The sequence below is a fragment of the Pantherophis guttatus genome, chromosome 3, assembly GCF_059756535.1.
Source record: "Pantherophis guttatus breed Tessera chromosome 3, ASM5975653v1, whole genome shotgun sequence".
NCBI lineage: Eukaryota > Metazoa > Chordata > Lepidosauria > Squamata > Colubridae > Pantherophis > Pantherophis guttatus.
The window spans coordinates 104954959-104974469 of NC_142065.1; the positions used below are offsets into that span (position 1 = coordinate 104954959).

Sequence of the window (19511 nt, forward strand, 5' to 3'; positions counted from 1 at the left end):
CTGAAGCCAAAATGAGTTAGTCAGAAGTTCCGACTTGGTTACAAGTTCAACTATCCCATCATTAAGATCATTTAAAACATTTGAGAATAGTGTACATGTATATTCAAAGCAGTGGTGGGTTGCCCCCGGTTCGCACCGGTTCTACAGAACCGGTAGTAAAACTGGTGGGAGGCTCAGCCCACTGACCCTGATGTCGTCAAAATGCTTTTGCACATGCGCAGAAACATCTGCGCTTACGCAGAAGAGCACACGTGCGTTCAAGCAAAGCGAGCGTGCGCATGCGCCGTTGCGAACTGGTAGTAAAGATAAGTAGAACCCACCCCTGATTCAAAGGAATCTCATCAATATTAGGCTAAGTTCTTACATTATTATATTATATTATTTATTTAATTATATATTAAAGCATGACAGTTTCTCTTGAAAATTTTAAACCTTTGGAAAATTTTAAATTTGAACTCAGTAAATCTCACTGTCAATCCTTTTGGTTGAGGTAAGTAAGTAAGTAAGTAAATCAATCAATCAATCAATCTAACACGCTTTCACAATGAAGACTTGGATTGAAAACGTGTTGAAAGCACAATGTTGGTTTATTGTTTCTGTTTTCTATTTCATATCAATTAATGCAACATAAGACACTGGTTTAATTCCTATTGCTACCTGCCAAGTATGTAATTACAAAGTACTGGGTAATGATAATACACCTTTCATTGGCTAGCACAAAAACAAAGAGCTCTAAAAACTGCAGAGTAAAAAAATATTAAAATACTTCCAATTACTGGCCATATTAATCTTTTTGTCTTGTACATAGTTTTGTACCAATACTATAGAAATATTATTGATGTACAAAATCTTTGCATTCTTAAGATTCATAGACACACCCTTTTCTATATTTCCTTCTTTAGAAAAATTACTTTTGGCTTTGTGTCTTATTTTACTTTCTAACTGTAATTTTATTTACATTCATCTGGATATTTGTTTTTCTGTTTAAATATATATATATATATATATATATATATATATATATATATATATATATATGACATTTGAGAATAGTGTACATGGTGCGCATATAGATTAATGTAACAGTTCTAGTTCTACTATTAGATATTTTAGACTATCTGATATTTTAGATACTAGATATTTTATTATATCAGGTCTTATGGCTGTAATAAACTAAACAAACAAAGATTTGTTTAGTTAAGAAAAAACAAACTACAGTGTTCAAACTAGGAATTCAAAAAGTGATCTAGAGTACAAAACAAAATAAAAATCAAGTCTGACAGTAATTCTAGACTCATTTACAAAGAATCAAAAACAGTGTTTGCATTATATTTGGAGTAAGCCTATAAATCCCAGAAAGTTTATTAAGATTCTTTGTTCAGGAACCAAGATACGTAAATAGGCTCTTTTTACTCTTACTTTTTTTTTTTACTTGTCTGTTTGTATATTGTCTAATGGAAAAGTATACTTAAAATCCAATGGAAAAGTATACTTAAAAAATAGACAACATGTGTTTATATAAATTATATAATATAAAATGCAGTTCCTATACATAAACATTTCTCTTCTCCCATTTTTTAAAAATTTTGGTTAAAGGAATCCATTCTACATACAGATAGACCTTGACTTATGATCACAATTGAGCCCAAAACTTCTGTTGCTAGGTAAGACAGTTAAGTGAGTTTTGCCTCATTTCATCACCTTTCTTCCCATAGTTGTTAAGTGGATTACTATAATTGTTAAATTAGTAATACGGTTGTTTATGGCTTCTCTATTGACTTTGTTTGTCAGAAAGTTACAAAACGTGATCACACGACCCCAAGACATATGGGTCACATGACCCCAGGACATATGAGTCAGTTGCCAAGCATCCAAATTTTGATCACATGACAAAGGGGATGCTGTAAAGGTCATAATAAATATGAAGAATGGTCAGAAGTAACTTTTTTCAGTGTTTAAGCAGTCACTAAACAAATGATTATAAGTTGTAAATTGAGGACTACCTGTATATGGATTCCTCCCCTCCCCTTAATTTATCTAGAGTCAGCTGTTTAAAATACAACAACTACCAAGACATCTGGAAATGGAGATGCCACAAACAGGTACTAGAAACTGAGCTAGAACACACTCACTATAACTCATTACTCTAAGCCAAATTCAAGGGAATGGCTCACACTCTAGTTCTCCTAGAAGTCATATTAGAATATATTTTTTTAAAAAATGCTGGCTTTGGGAGAAAACAAATGTTGTTGTAAATTATAGATCAATAAGTAATCATCCAATTGTGAAGACAGAGTTTTTTGGGGGTTTTTAGAAATGCACCAAACACTGAAGTCACACATATAGATATTGCTGTGCTATATGATTGTGTCCGTATGAAGCCAGAACAAGGGAAAGCATAGTTGGAAGAGGTGCGGGGAAAAACTAAATTGATTTATGTCACTCTCATATTTTGAGTAGAAAGTGAAATGTTAAGGGTCTTTGGCCAAGGACTCCTACTGGTAAGGTAGGTACCAGCCAGTATTTGAAGCCTGATCACCTGCACTAAAGTTGGGGTCTAACCATTATCCTATCCGTCTGTTTGTTTATCTGTGTTTGTGTCTATTCTCAGAATATAAATTAATTTGGGAATAATATTCATTTAGAGAACATTCAACTTTCCTCAAAGGTTGAGATTTAATGACTCTCATCTATTAATATCTGAAGAAACCTCTATCTATATTTTATTTATATTACATGTTATTGAATTGTATCTTTTGGTATACACGTCCCTAGATTTTTAATGGATTTGGTACAAATACAGAACTGATATTCCTTAAATGGATAGATAACCACATTTTCAGCTACAGGCATCAATTCTAATTTGAATCAGTTAATAGAATGTCCTGCTATTTCTAAAGGCATTCATTATTAGCATAAACAGTAGAACAGTAATTGAGGATTAGAAATCAACAAAAGAATACCTTTTCCAAATAAAGCCAATTTCTGTTCCACTGAATTATATAAAAGTCTGTAGATCTCCCTATTTTATCTAATAGCACAATAGCACATGGGCCACTACCAGGCTGTAGCCTATTCGCAACAGGTCTGTATCAGGGGTGAAATCTATTTACCTTCCCTACCAGTTCGGAAGTGCATGCGCAGAGGGTAAAAAACAGGTTACTTCCTGTTAAAACCAGGAAATAACGACAACTGGGCTGGTGGGTGGAGCCTCATGCTGCTGTTGCTACCATTTCTCTGAACCACCCGCCGCCATCGCTACCGGTTAGGCCAAACTGGTCCGAACCGGTAGCATTTCACCCCTGGTCTGTATGAGTGGAAAGCTGTGGGGCGCATACATGTGCATACAGCCCTCTTGCACAAGCAGCGGGCATGCACCTGCCCCTCACACAAAACCATCTCAGCATCCCCCCACGCTGGGTTGTCAACTTGGAAAGGTTGGGGAACGTTGGACTAGAAGACTTCCAAGATTCCTTCCAACTGTTATTCTGTTATTCTATGTCAAATAGTGGAGCAAATAAAAGGTTTACGAAGTATATCTTCCTCATTGTTGTAAAGTACTACAGTGGGTTAAAACCTGCATATTTAGTAATGCAGTGTGCATCAAATGAAGAAGTATCATGGAGAAATTTTATTTTAATTTAAATTCCTAGAACTCTTTTTAATAATAATGTTGGATAGAAATACTGTACATTTAAAATAATAATACTAAAATACTAATACTACATAAATAACCTGTTCTTTCCTTATAAATCCATGATTTAAACTGCTTTAGTTTGAATCAAATATGTATGATACATGGGGCTGGCCTTGAAGCTGACAAAGAAATTCCAGCAAATACAAAATACGATAAGGCAAAGTATGGAATCAATCTGAATGTTATAATACAGTATTGATTGAAAGATGTTTCCTGATCTTCTTCTAGTTTCGTGATGGCGAACCTATGGCATGTGTGCACACAGAGCCATCTCTCCGGGCACGTGAGCTGTCACCTGTTGCTCTTCTGGGTTCCAGAGTGCCGGCCAGCTAATGATCACATGCGCAGGAGCACCAGAAACTGGAAGAGCAACCGCCCGGTGCGCATATGCACGCCGGGAAAATGATCTTCCGATTTCCGGCGCATGCATGCACACCAGCCAACTGGTGTGTGGGTGCCAGAAACCAGAACACCAGGTGGCGAGTGTGCATGCGGGCACCAGAAATCAGAAGACCAAGTGGTCAGTGAGCATGTGCATGCCAGAAACGGGAAGATCATCTTCCCGGCACACGCATGCACACCGGGCAGCTGCTCTTCAGTTTCCAGCACCCGCATGCACACTGACCACCTGGTCTTTGTGCATGTATGCATGCCAGAAACCAGAAGAGCAGGTGGCCAGTGCGCATGCACGCGCTCCCATTTTGGCACTCAGTTCCAAAAAAGTTCACCAACACTCTTCTAGTTCATTTGAAATGCAGGAAAAAATGCTTGTGTTTACAGTACTTTGTAACCGTATCTGAAAGACTACTTTCCCCACACATTCCTACTGCATTCCCTTTAGATGGGAATCTGCTCAATATATACCTCATATATTGAAGTACAACAGGTGGTTTACTCAGGATGTGGATCACAGACCTATCCCCTTGATAACAGAACATCCTTCCAAGGAGGTTACTGGCCCCATATTGTCTTCTTTTCTTGTGCCTAAGAGGGATTTTTTCCTCAGTTCTTTTAATTCACTTCCTATTTCTCCTGCTGTATAATCTTTCAAGGAATTTTATATTCTATGTTTAATGGATTGCTTTTTAATTGTTTTATTATGTCATATTTATTTACTTAATTATATTGACTGAAAAATTTACAGCTTTGCAAAAACAATGAAGACAAACTTGTTATATGGTCTGAGGCTGACTTCCCTGCTTCTGTCATCTGGCACACTTTTATTATATGCACTCTGGGTTCCTATTTTCTACTTGTGGCACATTTTAGTTTGAGTTATTATGTTGGCCTCTCAGCTCACCCCAGCTTCTGGACCACTGACTCCACCACAAGACTCATGCACTTATGTATAAGAATGTCACTATTTTTATTTATGAAATTATAGCATTCAGACAACTGACATCCTGATTAGATTTTTAAGAATTAGGTGGATGGAAAATCACAGAAAATAATTAGAATCTGCTTATGAGACAAGCTTTATTGTTCTTTGCTAATCTGCTGGTCATATTACCTGACCAACATTAATACTGAATCTTGCACTGCTATAATAATAAATTTGTTCAATAAATTTATTCTAAAAAACAAAATGTGGTTTTCATAGTTATATTTCAAGTATTTAAAAGCTCAGATTTTTAAGTATTCCAGTAACTGCAAGCCAGCAAGTTTTTAAATTATTCCCTGTTTTTGGTTAGAAAAAAGAATTCAAACACAGATAAAGTATATAGTGCAGAATATTCTTACCAATTCTAAAAATAAATTTCACTGAGTAAGCTTCAGGGCTCTTGCATATGCTGCTCACTTAAGTTACTGAACAGCAGTTTTCCAGCCTCCCCATTTGAGATACGATGGCAATTTTCACACTCCTGCCCAAATGACACAAACCGCAGGAATCCTAACTGACCTGAAAATCCAGCCTAATATAATTGGTGGATGCCAATGTGCTCGGGAGGATTTTAAGCAATGCATCATCACTTGGATATGCATTGCATGCATTGCCAATTCCCACAGGAGGGCCAAATACTGCAAAGAACCAGAAACCCTGAGTCAGGTTCTGAGAAAGAATTTACCAAGATCTGGCAAAAGGAACTTATAACAAAATCAACTTTAAAGATATTTTAAATAAATTGGAGAAAAAGATGCATAGAATGATTTATCTTTAAGCAAGACTTTTTTCATAGAAATCATTTCCATTAAACAATTGTAATGATTATAACTCATAGCCTTACAAAAATATTAGCAAAAACTAATGCTTTTGAACTTTGCATCTGGAATGAAAAAGATTTACTGATGAGCAGAAATGGAACACAGATAGAATCCAACAAAAAGCAGTGGGTACTTTGCATTTAACCATAGTTTGTGTGTATCAGGCATCCTCCTTATCATGCAAGAAATTGGAGAAAATATGAACCCACCCACAAACATGAATACATTGCTTAAAAGTGTTGCTACAAACATCTTTGTCCATAGAGTATCTTTCAGAAACAATATTTTACAGGTTCTAAAGAACTAGTACTTGTAGCCAATTTGCCACCAATTTGTGTTGTAATGGTTAATTATATTTATCAAAGTTTAACCAGTTTGGAATATTTTTTAAAAAAACTTTCTTGGTTCATATTTGCTGAGGAGAGTTTCCTCTATACCAGTGATGGCTAACCTTTTCCAGACTGAGTGCCCAAAGCACATGCACGCATGCGCAAATGCACACACGTGCGCCCGAACCCCCAAAATGCAATGCACGTGCGGCCCACCACACATGTGCGATAAATACCCAAAGACCAGCTGGCCGGGCATCAGAACCTGACAGTGCACACATGCGCCGTGTAGCTGAACTGGGGCACCGGCTCATGTGCCCTCAGAGAGGGTGCTGCATCTCTTGCACGTGTGCCATAGGTTCACAATCATGGCTCTATACTCCATTAGAAAGAAGAGATTGTTCTCAGCAATGATCTTCCTCCACAAGCCAAATGAAGAGCTAGCTATCACTGTAGTGTAGTGTAGACTTTCAGTGCAGTAACCTGGTTTGTACTTTGTTTTTAAATAAATTTTTCCCCACTTAACACTTACCCTATGTATAACAATGTTATGTTCTATGTGCTATTTTTAAATCATCATACAATTAAGATAGGTTTCTGCAAATACAGAGCACATTAAAGCATAAAGCTCTATTAGTGTCACCTCCAGAGAATAATCCCATTAAGTGGAATGCAAATCAACATGGTGCCACCAGAAGAGTATAAGATCTTTAAAATTACTAATTTAAGGTTAACTGTTCTTGCCAGGTAATGGTTCAACAGTGCACAGTTGGAAGTTAGAGGCTTCAAGAAACCTGAAGCTTTTTGAAACACGTAAGCTCTATCACAGATTTTCTCAGATTTAAAATATTTTATGTCACATATAATCTTTTTAATGAATTTTTCAGAAAATAGATAAAAGTTAATCTTTCCTTCAATAGCTTACTGCAAACAATTTGATATTGTTTTAGAATTAATTGTCCAATAGCAAGGAAGTAGTGAAAATAAACAATTTGGATTGATCTTAAAACCTTTTACATGATTTACAAATTTACAAATTTTAGATTTCACCCCTGGGCCACACCCACCCTCATTTTAGCAAAGGGGGAAAAAGTTGAGATATGTCACATGACAACAACATGACAATGCGAGTTAGACACCCCTGGTATAGAGTAAATCCAATAAATGCAATAGTTGAGTTGTAAACCATTTATACTTACATTTTAGCATCTTTAATAATGTTAATATAGCAGAGGTAGTAAAATCAGCCATGTATGAGTCCATACACAGTTCCAAATGATTAACTTTCCTATCTAATTTTAAGTCTATTTCGTATTTGATCATCTAAGTCTTTTTCTGCCATAAAGCATCAAGACAAAGGTCCACAAATGAACACATTATGGTGACCATTCTCCACCAATCTCATTTCTGACTTTACACTCTGCTTCAAATGTATTCACACACCAAAGTACAAAATTAGGGATTGAACCCAACTTTTCTCTGATTCTTGAAGTATGGAAAGTGATGGCATCCTTTTCTCACATTCTTATAATCAGAGTGCTTTCAAAATACATTGCAAAGTCAGAGGGGACTCTCTCTCACTCACCAATGTCCTATGCTTTATGCCAGACATCTTGTGGGAGGGTGCTATGGCAACCAGAAATAATTGGGATGGCTACCAAGGCCATCCCAATTGTAGTCTAATCATATGCATCAGCAGAATGTTGTTTGAAAATGCTGATTTTGAAATATAGAATCCACTGCAAGGAATCTGATACTTTGCAAAGTTGGCTAGGACATCAGAGATATTTTCAGTGCAATTAGATATTACAGTCAGGGATTATGTCTTTGGGGACCTTGGACCATGATGCTTGTTTTTTGTTTTTTAATAGGGATGGGCAACCTTCTGACAGCTAGATGATGCACAGAATTGTGGCAAGCAAAGGACATGCCGAAAGATTGAATGTTCTGATTTTTTTTTCTGTGATATATTTTAACTGCACAGTTTATTTTGAAACTGCCCATTTGCAGACTCAAAATATTAAAGAAGATGACTGAAGACGACAAAAAATACATCTGGGAGATGTGGTCTTCTCACGCCTTAGATAATTGAACACATATTATTGGCTTTCAACACCTGCTTGGCACAAAAGTAGACCAAAAAATGAGTAGCAAATAATGTAGGAATTTCAATTCTAAAAAAACTTTACAAGTTGCTATCACGGAGATCCAGTTTAGTGTAGTAGTTAAGGTGCTAGCCTAGAAAGCAGGAGACTGTGGGTTCTAGTCCTGCCTTAGGCATGAAAGCCAGCTTGATGATTTTGGGTTAATCACTCTCTCTCAGTCCAACTCATCTCACAGGGTTGTTTTTGTGGAAAAAATAGGAGAAAGGGGTATTATGTATTTTCATTGTTCTGAATTACTTATAAAGTAATAAAAGTGGACTAAAAATCTAGTAAGGAAATAAATAAGTAAGCTTGCAATCTTCTGTGATGGTGTCCCCAGAAAATTAGTGAGGAAGCCAACAAGAAAGATTGCAAGCTGCTGCCACTTGGCGAAAAGACTCCTGCTTATCTCTGGGGACTGGCCTCTCTGTGCGTAGAGAAGGACCCCAACCTCTCTGCATGCCTGAACTTCGGCTGCTGAAATTCAAACAGTCGCAGAGGTTTCTCCCCATCGCTGCAGAAAGCTCCATAGAATCAAGGAACAGGATTTCACCATCATGCCTGCCTGGATTTATAAGCAAGCATAGAGCCCCCAAACCCCTCTCTTCCCACATTTGCTTTCAATAGCAACAAGGAGAGAAGGATCCAAGCACCATGTTTGCTTGGATTGCAGCATCTAAAACCCAAGCAGGCACAGAACTTGTAGTCCTTCTCTTTTTGCTTCTGTGGAGCTCTCTGTGCTTGCTTGAATCTTGGCAGCCAAGGTTTGAACGGAGCTTAGGGAGAGTTCTGAGCAGATGGGGAGGGAGGGAATTTGGGCTCCATGCATGCTTGGATTTTGGCAGCCGTGATCCAAACATGTACTGAAGCTTGGGGTCCTTCTTGTCTTGTTCCTGTCAGGCTCCATGCAAAGATGAGGAGAGAAGGACCCCAAGCTCTGCTTGGACTTCATCAGTCTAAATCCAAAGAAGCTTGGAGCCCTGAGTCCCTCTCTCCCTGCTTTCACAGAGAGTCTCCCAGAGGTAGGGAGAGGATTTTAAGCTTATGTCTGCTACAGGCATGGAGCTCAAAATCCCACCCTCCCAGCTCAGCAGGCACAGAGAAGGACCCAATTTACTTAACACCTGTGAGATTGCTTAACAACTACAACAGGGAGTGCTGGAATCATGGTTGTTGAGCAAACTGGTCACATAACAACCTCTTTTCTCAACAACCGGTCACAATTGTGGTTGTTACATGAGGACAAGTTGTAACTTCCAGCTGTCACAGAATCAGAAAGAAATATTCCCAAATGAGACATACGAAGGTGCTGGTGCTGGTGTTTTTTGTGGTTTCATCTATGGAAGAAAACTGGATCTTTAAATATCTTGGCTCCTTGCTGAGTTACCTTTCAAATCTATCATCAAATCTGTAAAGGGTTCTATGCTCTCAAGAAGCCCTTTTCTCTTTCTTCCTAAAGAAGCACAGATATTTCAAAGAAGAAATTTGAGTATGACTCATTGGTGCTGACATTAGTTAAAGAAAAAATCTCTCCTTCTGCTTTTCTTCTTCAAACATCATTCAAAATTAGATAACAATTCCAAATTACTCTTAATTTTTTTTCATATGCGCTGCTTCAGAGCTCAGATGAGATGTAGGAATGTTACTAATTCCTAATGAAGTTTGTTAGATGATAATCAGCGGAAGTGATCCTTGCAATTTTCTTTTCTCCTCCCCATTTATTATAAAGGAAAACTTGAAGGAAAGGAAGTGAGTTACCAAAGACTGTTCATACCTACTATGCAGAACTGTTGACATTTACTTCCAATATTTAACTTAGATTTTAATCTTTATAATTTCAGTTTATTATCCTATTATCTCATCACTTCTTTTCTGACTTTCAGGATGTTTTAAAAATATAGGCATTCCACTTTACATTAATTATAGGGTGCTAACCTTTTAGCTAAGACTTTATCCTGTTGCAATTTTATTTACAATACATTAGTTGTTATTTTAATTATATATTTATCCAACGTGTTTTTTTAGGTTTTGGCTACATGTTTTGTATTTAAGATTTTATTATGTACCTATGAAAGAGTAAATAATATTGCAAGAAATTCAATCCTTTGTCTGATAACTTGACTAATTAATCTAACTCCGCAAGCTTTCTGTCATGATTATAGCCTGTCAAGTCCTTTGTTATTCCCTCAGATTTTTTTTTTTTGCATCAAAGCTAAATATTCACTTTGAAATTATGTGTACAGCCAATTGTCAGAAGAAATCAATCCAACCTATGTCAAAATTTCCCTTATATTTTCCTGATAATGCAAACTCTGAAGGTAAACCTACATCTACAAAATGATCTACAAAATGATCTACAAAATGTAACTTCTTCAATAAGTTTGCTTGTAAAATACTATAGATAACTTGGAGCTAAATGGGTGCTGGCAAAACATTCCTAAACCAGCCTTTGACCTAAAAAAAAGCAAAGTTACTGACATTATTTAAAAGAGACAACAGAATCGTAACTCTTAAAAAGTGTTTTCAGCAGTACATACAATAATACATGAAGGTTTATACTGAGTATTAAGAACAATTAACCAATGGGACAGTTTGCCTCCCAGAATTGTGGGTTCTCTAATGCTGGAGATCTTCAAGAAAATATTGGACAGCCCTTTATCGAGGATGCAATAAGGTCTCCTGCCTTGGACAGGGGATTAGAGTAGAAAACCTCCAAAGTCTTTTCCAGCACTAGGATTCTGTGATTCTTTGCCACATTTAAATATGAAACCTATCACCTACTTCTCACCAAATGTGATGCTGATGATGAGGTATATTCAATTTCTATTTAGCTATCAGTTCTAGTAGTTCAATAGGGAATCCAGAAGTTACATACCTATTTTAAAAACAGAACGTTTTTAAGAGAGATTCATCAATTGTCTTTGATTAGCAAACCATTGCATTTTTCCTTAATAGTTTCAACTGGGTCCAAAAGAATGTTCACTAAAATCTCACTGGGTTACCAAAGGCAGGAATAATCTGGCTTCCATTTATTGAATTGACTTATTTCCTACAGCTGTTTCTATTGGGATGGTCATGACATGTAAAAAAGAAGGTGCAAAGTATTAACAAATTTGAAAAAGACTTCAGTATTGGAGACATGACCGCAGTAAACTACATGCTTAATAATTATAAACTCATTTATAATTCATACTGTTAAAAAAATGTGCCACATGATAGCAAAAGGGAAGCAATTCCTCATATAAGATAATTATGATATACCATCACAAATATTATAACAAAAATCTTGTTTTGGAGATTTGAACATTGGTAAAAGCGATGGAAGTTTACAGACACATTGTAGTAAGGACACATTCTTTTGAGAACAGGAAGCATGACTAGAATTATTAATGAAGCAAAAATATTCTGCAAGTGGTAAGGAAGCTGGAAAAAGAGCACAGTAATAAAATAGGACAGGAAAAACATTGTCATTTAAAATTTGATGCGAGCACCCAGAAATTTGGTTTCCTCTGTCAAGTTAGTGGCACTAAATAACATTGATTTCCAAAAATCATCCATTATCAAGAATATTAGAAATATATAATCTAACATTAAATATGGTTTTGACATTTGTGCATCAAATACACTCGATCCAATATACAATTGACGATGATCTGTTAACAGAGTTAACAGACTGAGCTAATGATACTCAGTTCAGATAAAATAATTCTGTTTGTGGGTGCCAAGAATTAGAAGAAATAGGGTGTTGGTCCTACCTGATACACCCCTTTTCAGCAGGAAGGAGAGACTCCAGCCATGGGTATCACTCTGTCTTCTGGCTCTATGGACTGGGTTCAAACTTAAAGAGACGCCCCCTTTGCACATGGTCCCAGTTTCAATGATGTCCAATGAGGTTCCAGGATACTGCACCTCTAACGACACCCCACGGACACCCCCCTGACCAGACCCCAGGTTTAGAGTGGGGCTGGAGTCTCTCCTTCCTGTTGAAAAGGGGTGTATCAGGTAGGACCAACACCCATTTTCCAGCTAGGAACTCGAGACTCCAGACAAGGGACTTACCAAAGCAGGCAGTCCTCAAGGGTGGGAAGATGTTTGGTCAGTCGAATGAGCAGTCACCCCCCTGGATCGAGGGAGCGACTGAGCCTCATAGGCTCTGGCAGTGGTAGCTGTGATCAATCTGCCCATCGCTGAAGTGGTAAGCTTCAGCCCATAGTTGATGGTAAAAAGGACACAAATAGGGCCTCCGTCCGTCGGAACGACTGTGTCCTCTTAATGTAGATCTTTAATGCCCGCCTGACATCTAGAGTATGCCAGACCTTTTCTCTAGCATGTGATGGACTAGGACAAAAATTCGGGAGCACCAATTCTTGTGCCCGATGGAACCAAGAATTAATTTTGGTCATAAAGGCTGGGTCTAAATGTAAGACAACTCGATCTGAATGAAAGATACATAAGTCCTCCCTCACGGAGAGTGCCACCAGCTCTGAAATTCATCTGGCCAATGTAATGGCCATGAGAAAAAGAGTCTTATACATTAAGAAGCTGAGGTGAACTGTCCTAAGCAAATGGGGCTTTAGATAGTGCCTGCAAGACCTTCTGGAGATCCCAAGTGGGATAGCGGTATACTAACACAGGTCTCAAGTTAGTGGCCCCCCTGAGAAACCTCCTTACTTCTGGATGTTGTGTCACTGACATCCTCTTCCCACAGGCTAACACTGATGCAATATCAGCCATCTGCCTTCAAAGTGTTGCTGGTGCTAACCGTTCTCCAAACCTGCTTGCAGGAATTCGAGCAGCTGCTGTACTGTGACCTTGGTCTCCTGAATCATCCTTCTGGAGCACCATATACTAAACATCCGCCAGGTAGAGTCCCCTGTACTAGGAAGTAACAGCCCTGTGACATCTGTCTGGACGCCCACCAGTGCAGGGATGCTCTGACGATCCCCGGAACCCTGACTTTGATCTGGGACGTGGCCCATCCCGACTTCTGGAACAGTACAAGAACCATTGCAGAGGCCTGGTGTGAAACCTCACCCAAGGAACGATGTTTATGCAAGAGATCATCTTGCCTAACAGGGTTGAAAGTCGTGCTAAAGGCAATCTTGAGGCAGAGCGAACCTGATGTATCAAGCCCTTGATGCTTCTTAATCTCTCCAGTGACAGAAACACCTGGCCCTGTAGAATGTCTATAACCGCCCCCAGGTGCATTAGGCGATTTGTCAGGCGGAAATAGCTCTTTCCTACATTTATAGAGAAGCCGTGAGCCTGCAGGCAATGGATCGTGGTGTTCAAATCCGACTCCACCTATTCTTGGGACGTTGACTGAACCAAAATGTCGTCCAGGTAAGCCTGAAGACGAATCGGTCTGGTTCTGAGTGCTGCCCCCAATACCGCCAGAATCTTTGTAAAGACCCTGGAAGCAGAGGCTGGACCAAATGGAAGAGCTCAGTACTGGAGATGCCTGCCATCGTAGCAAAACCTCAAGTTCCCGATGAATCGGGATTGGCAGATACGCCTCTGTGAGGTCGATGGAGGTCAAGAAGTCCCCCCTCTGGACATTTACCAGGATTGACCGGAGGGAGTGCATCTTGAACCTCTGATACCTCAAATATCTGTTCAGGCCCTTCAGATTGAGAATCAGTCGCAGTCCCCATGAGGCTTTCTGTATGATGAACAGCATCGGATAATATCTGGTCCCCTGTTCTGATAATGGGACAGGCTCCACTGCCGCTATGTCTATCAGATGCTGGATGGCTGTGTCCATAAACCTTCTTTTGGTTGCGTCCCCTGATTTTGGGCAAGAGATAAAAAACCTTGAGAGAAATTTGAGAGAGAGACCTGAGGTTATGGTTTCCCTCACCCATGCATCGGTGGTTGATCTCTCCCACTGGTCTGCAAATAGGCCAAGACGGTCACCAATGGGAACTGTGTGGCTCCAGTCAACAGGGTTTGCAAAAGGAATGATAGTTTCCTCTGTGAAAGGGGTGCCTGGACTGGAATCATGACCTGTTCCTGTCTGTGAATCCCGAACCTGGCTGATAGAACTGCCCCCATTGACTGATTGACTGCCCTGACCTTGAGAAAAACCCCTTTGAACTCTATTGAATCCTAGTCCCCCATAGGGATGAAAATAAGACTTTCGATACTGTGATGAAGGCTGGGCGTCCACCTTCCTTGATAGTGCTGGAAGGACCTTCTTCCTGTCCTTGGGTTCAGATAAAAGGGGATCTAAGGCCGCCCCAAACAATTTAGGCCCTTGAAATGGAACAGAAGCCAAGTGCCACCTCCACTTGGGATCTGCCTGCCAATTTCTAAGCCAGAGAAGCCTTCTCGCCATGACCGTAGATGCGATGGCTCATGCTCCAAATTTTGTGGAAGTCAAGGTGGCATCCGCCATATATTCCGCTGCCGCCACTATCTTGTTGAAGTCCTGATGTGCTCTAAGGTCCGTTACCAGCACCCTATCCTGCATTTGCTTAAGCCACAACAGTGATGCCCTGGTAAAGAAAGATGCTACCATGGCTACTTTAATTCCCCAGGCTGCCGCCTGATGAGCCTTCTTGAGAGCCTGTTCTAACTTACGGTCACCCAGCTTCAGCACCTCCTCTGGCTCTGCCAAAGTGGCTGAGGATGATGACAACGCCACAACTGGTTCATCCACCTCTGGAATATGCAGGAGCTCCATGAAATCAGGTGTAGTGTTATAAAACCTCCTCTCATAAGAAGACATAATAGAATATGTCCCCGGAGAGTCCCACTGTTTCTTAATTATGACTATAAACAACTGGGGAGCCGGTATAGTTTCTGTCTAAGTGACAGGCTCAGAAAATAGTAGCTCCACTGGGTCCTGCTCTGATCTAGCCCCTGCCTGGTCAGAAGAGTCCCCCTGCTTTGTAGTGATCTTAGCCTTCATCAGTAAAGGTTTAAAAAGATGTGGATGAAATAATCCCCTGAATACAGGTTGGTCCGGCAGCAGACCCTCTTCCTCAGATAACTCCTGAGGAGTCAGGAGTTGGTCATCTCCCCTGGCTAAGGAGTCCTCCGAATCTGAGGGTGATACTGAGGCATCAGAGTCCAAATCCGACTTTTACCAGTCTGGTTCAGGGTTTGCGTAGCCCTGGGCCTGCACTGTCCCCTCATTCCTCTGCTGTGATCGCTTGGAAAGCCTTAGACCAGCTTCGAAGCCATGCTGAACTGCTTCTGCAATCCATTGTTGTACATGGCTGGTATCTCAGCTTCCCTGCTATCTGTCTGCCTAGCTGCTTGTGATGCCACTGACGTGGAAGGGGATAAACTAGGCCTCCATCCACAGTCCTGTTCTCCTCCCAAATGCGAAGGCAACAAGGCTGTAACAAACAAACAACTGGGGTTGAAGGCCCCAGTCTTGCTAGGCCCGTACCAGTGTCTTGAGAAGGCTGCTGAGTATTCAAATGCCTACGCTTTTCAGCAGCTTTTAGGCTCTTTTCCACCTGTTGTTCTAACACATTATGTAAGCATTTCTCAGCCCTCTCCTGTGCTCTAGAGGGGCACTTGAGGGTCATGGCTTTGGCCTTGATCTTTGCAGCCACCTCTTTACTACCACTTCTCGTAGAATGGTACTGGGTCTTAGTGCTACGTGCTGACTTTCTCTGGAAATGAGAACCTTCACTTAGCTCCATAATGTCACAGAGGAGACAATCAGAGCCGTAAACGAGTTGCCTAAAAATCTCTAGTAAACCAGAATTACGAGGAACAAATCCTCAACTGAAAATGTGATTAAAAAGCCTCTCTCCACAGGCTGGAACCGACTGTATTGAGGCAAAAAATCGTATCTGACAAGATCAGATTGTTGATCTGTCCACTGTCGCTCTCTGCTCAGCAGGCCAGAACTGGCTGCTATGAGCTAATGTGACTAATAAGACCTGGGCTGCCCGAAACCGGCTGCACTATGGCCAATCCGGTCAGCTATGAGTGACCGGTCCTCCTCTTCACTGCAGGGTAATTGGGACCCAGGTCTGGGCCCCTACACTGCTCCCCTCCGAGGACTTAAGCTGCACTGGAGGGCCGAGAACCGACCCCTATGGCAGCTGCTGCTCCCTGTCTTAAAGGGACAAACAAAATGGCCACCGTGTCCGGTGACATACAGTTCTGTTTTGGTGCCAAAATGTCCTCCAGGCAAGTTCCTCCTCTTCCTTACTTTACTCACAGTCTCGGAGGGTTAGTGATGAGACAAAAGACAGTCACGGTCCCCCTCCATGAGCCCCTGCAGTTCGCTGCCTGAAGAGAGCCAACACATGGTTCGGTGCTCCTCAAAATTGTGGCCGTCTTCTCCTAGCCGCCTCACAGCTGAGAGCCCGCAGGCTGGGCACCCTGTAAAAGCAGAAGCCGTAAAATTAAATCAAAGCTGGGCATGGATGCAGCAAAGGGCCCCTCAGCCGAGGGAACCCCCTCCTATGAACGTCGCATCTCCAGCGCATGCCCGATGGCGGCCGCCACCAACAAAGCCGGCTCTTCTACTAAGTAATCTCAGAAACACAAAAAATTGTCCAACAGCCATTGAATCTGAAAACTTCCAAATAGCCAAAAAACCTAAGCAAGAGAAAACTCCAGATCCGTCCGAATGAGCTCAGGACTGAGTTGAAACTGGGACCGTGTGTAAAGGGGGCATCTCTTTAAGTTTGAATCCAGTCCATCGAGCCAGAAGACAGAGTGATACTCATGTCTGGAGTCTCGAGTTCCTAGCTGGAAAACTGGTAGCATCTTTTCCAGTTAACGAATTTAGTTAAAAAGCATAAGTTTTCAGGGGATCTCAAAAGGTCAGATTGGGTTTTTAACACAATTGTTAATTGATAAGATGTTTGTAGTGTGTCTCAAGTGTAACCTGTATCTTCATAACCAACATGGTTTCTCCTTTCTTTCCCTTTCTTCACTCCAATTTAAATCTATTTCACTACACAATGCATCTGATGAAGTGAACTATAGCTCATAAAAGTTTATACCTTTTAATAAAATATGCTACTTGGAAAAGGTGCTATAAAACATGTGGTTTTTGATTACCATATACTAATGTGGGTCTCTTCCTAGAGTGTTTGTGGGTAGTTGTTGAGTTATGTTAAGTGGCTTTTACTCAGTTCAGAAGCTCAGTTTCTGGATTACACACACACACACACCCTTATCAAGCGTTATTATGGTAGATAAGGGGGTCCAATGTGTTTATCAGCTTTGGAGAATACAGCAATTATAACAAAGTGCCTATCTGATCTAATGCTTAAGGCACCAGATTAAAAAGCAGGATACCATGGATTCAAGTCCTGCCTTTGCCATGAAAGGCAGCTTTGGGCCAATTTCTCTCTTTCAGCCCAACCCACCTCACAGGGTTGTTGTTGTGGGGGGGGGAAAGGAGGGGGAATATGTGTTAGATATGTTTGCCACCTTGAGTTATTTGTAAAAATAATAAAGTGGAATATAATAAAATAAAAAATAACCTTACATGGACAGAAGGAATCCTGAAATAATTTATTCACAATCGCAGAATGCCTATTTTGGATTACAGCAGTGTATGTGGAGCTGCCTTTGAAAGTGGACTGGAAACTTCCAAAACTGAGCAGCTACACTATTTGTGCTCTCAAAATCAGGTTTTCCCATAAAAGCTCTCCTATTACGCAGTTCCAGATGTTTAGCAGAAATCTAATCTAAATGCCACCAAACAGTTGTTTCAAGCAAATCAAATTCTTTTTTTTATTATTATTTTATTAATTTTAAAAACATACACACACAGAAAAAGAAAAAGTACAAATAAAACAATACACAACATATATAACATCTAAATGTAATGACTTATTTCCTAAGATAGTACATCGGTATATTACGTTTCTCAATATTTATATCCACATCTCACCTTATATAATGATATTTTTTAAAGTTCTGTTTTAACTCTAATATGTCTCGTTTGGTACACAAGTTGGTTCAAATCTTTTAGAATCATCTTTTATTTGGTTTTCCTTCTCTTCAGCCATTGATACCACTTATGTCAAACCAGGTAGTATTCAGATTCTTCCTTTTCTTGGATTTCTTTAGTGAGTTTGTCCATCTCGGCACATTCCATTACTTTCAATATTATTTTATCTTGTGTTGGGATTTCTTCTGATTTCCAATTTTGTGCGAAGATGATTCTCGCTGCGGTCAGAATATGTGTAATTAAATATATTGTTTCTTTTTCATAGTTGTTTGTGAATATACCTAATAAATATGTTTCCGGTCTTAATGGTATTTTTTGTGCTGTTATTTCTTCCAATTGGGTTTTGATTTTATTCCAAAATTGTTTTGCTTTTGGGCATAACCACCACATGTGGTAGTATGTCCCTTTTTGTTTTTTGCATTTCCAACAGAGTGGAGAACCTAGGGATTTGGCTCACCAATAGACTATCAACTCTCAAGGAAGATAATTACAATAAATTGGCCAAACAAATAGAAAAAGATTTAGAATTTTGGACTAAATTACAGCTATCATTCCTAGGTAAAGTTGCCTCCATTAAAATGAATATCCTCCCAAGGATGCTGTATCTATTTCAGGTGATACCAATAAATCCAGGAAAATCCTACTTCAAAGATTTGGATAAGATGATATCAAAGTATATTTGGCAGGGGAAGAAGGCACAAGTTAAACTGAAACACCTACAGGAGAAACGAGAAAGAGGAGGAATGGGGCTCCCAGATTGGCAAACCTACCACAAAGCATCATTATTAACATGGATCAAAGAGTGGATTGAATTCAAAAACAAACACTTATTAACATTAGAAGGCTTCGATTTGACGAAAGGATGGCACGCATATCTATGGGAAGAGAAACTTAAAAAACATGAACAATTCCGAAGGCATATTGTAAGAGACACATTATTAAAGATTTGGACTGAAATTAGGAAAAATCATTACGATAGAATCCCACGGTGGATTTCAACAATGGAAGCACAAATATACCCAAACACTATGGACACAAACAAAATGAAAATGTATCAAGAACTCTTATACGATGAAGGGAAATTAAAAACCAGAGAAGAATTAAAAGAACAAGGTGTGGAAATTGACTGGTGGCCATATGGGATTCAAAAAGAACCAAATGAATTGGATAAAATACTATTGGGCCCAAACGAGAAATTAATA

The 19511-nt window shown here is 39.7% G+C and overlaps 1 protein-coding gene and 1 pseudogene across 4 annotated transcripts in view; both read right to left on the minus strand.

The window, feature by feature from the left end:
- RASAL2 (RAS protein activator like 2) overlaps positions 1-19511 on the minus strand; it is a 235918-nt gene that overhangs the window by 158806 nt on the left and 57601 nt on the right. The window lies entirely within an intron of this gene.
- On the minus strand, positions 14728-18367 carry LOC148114718 (uncharacterized; annotated as a pseudogene).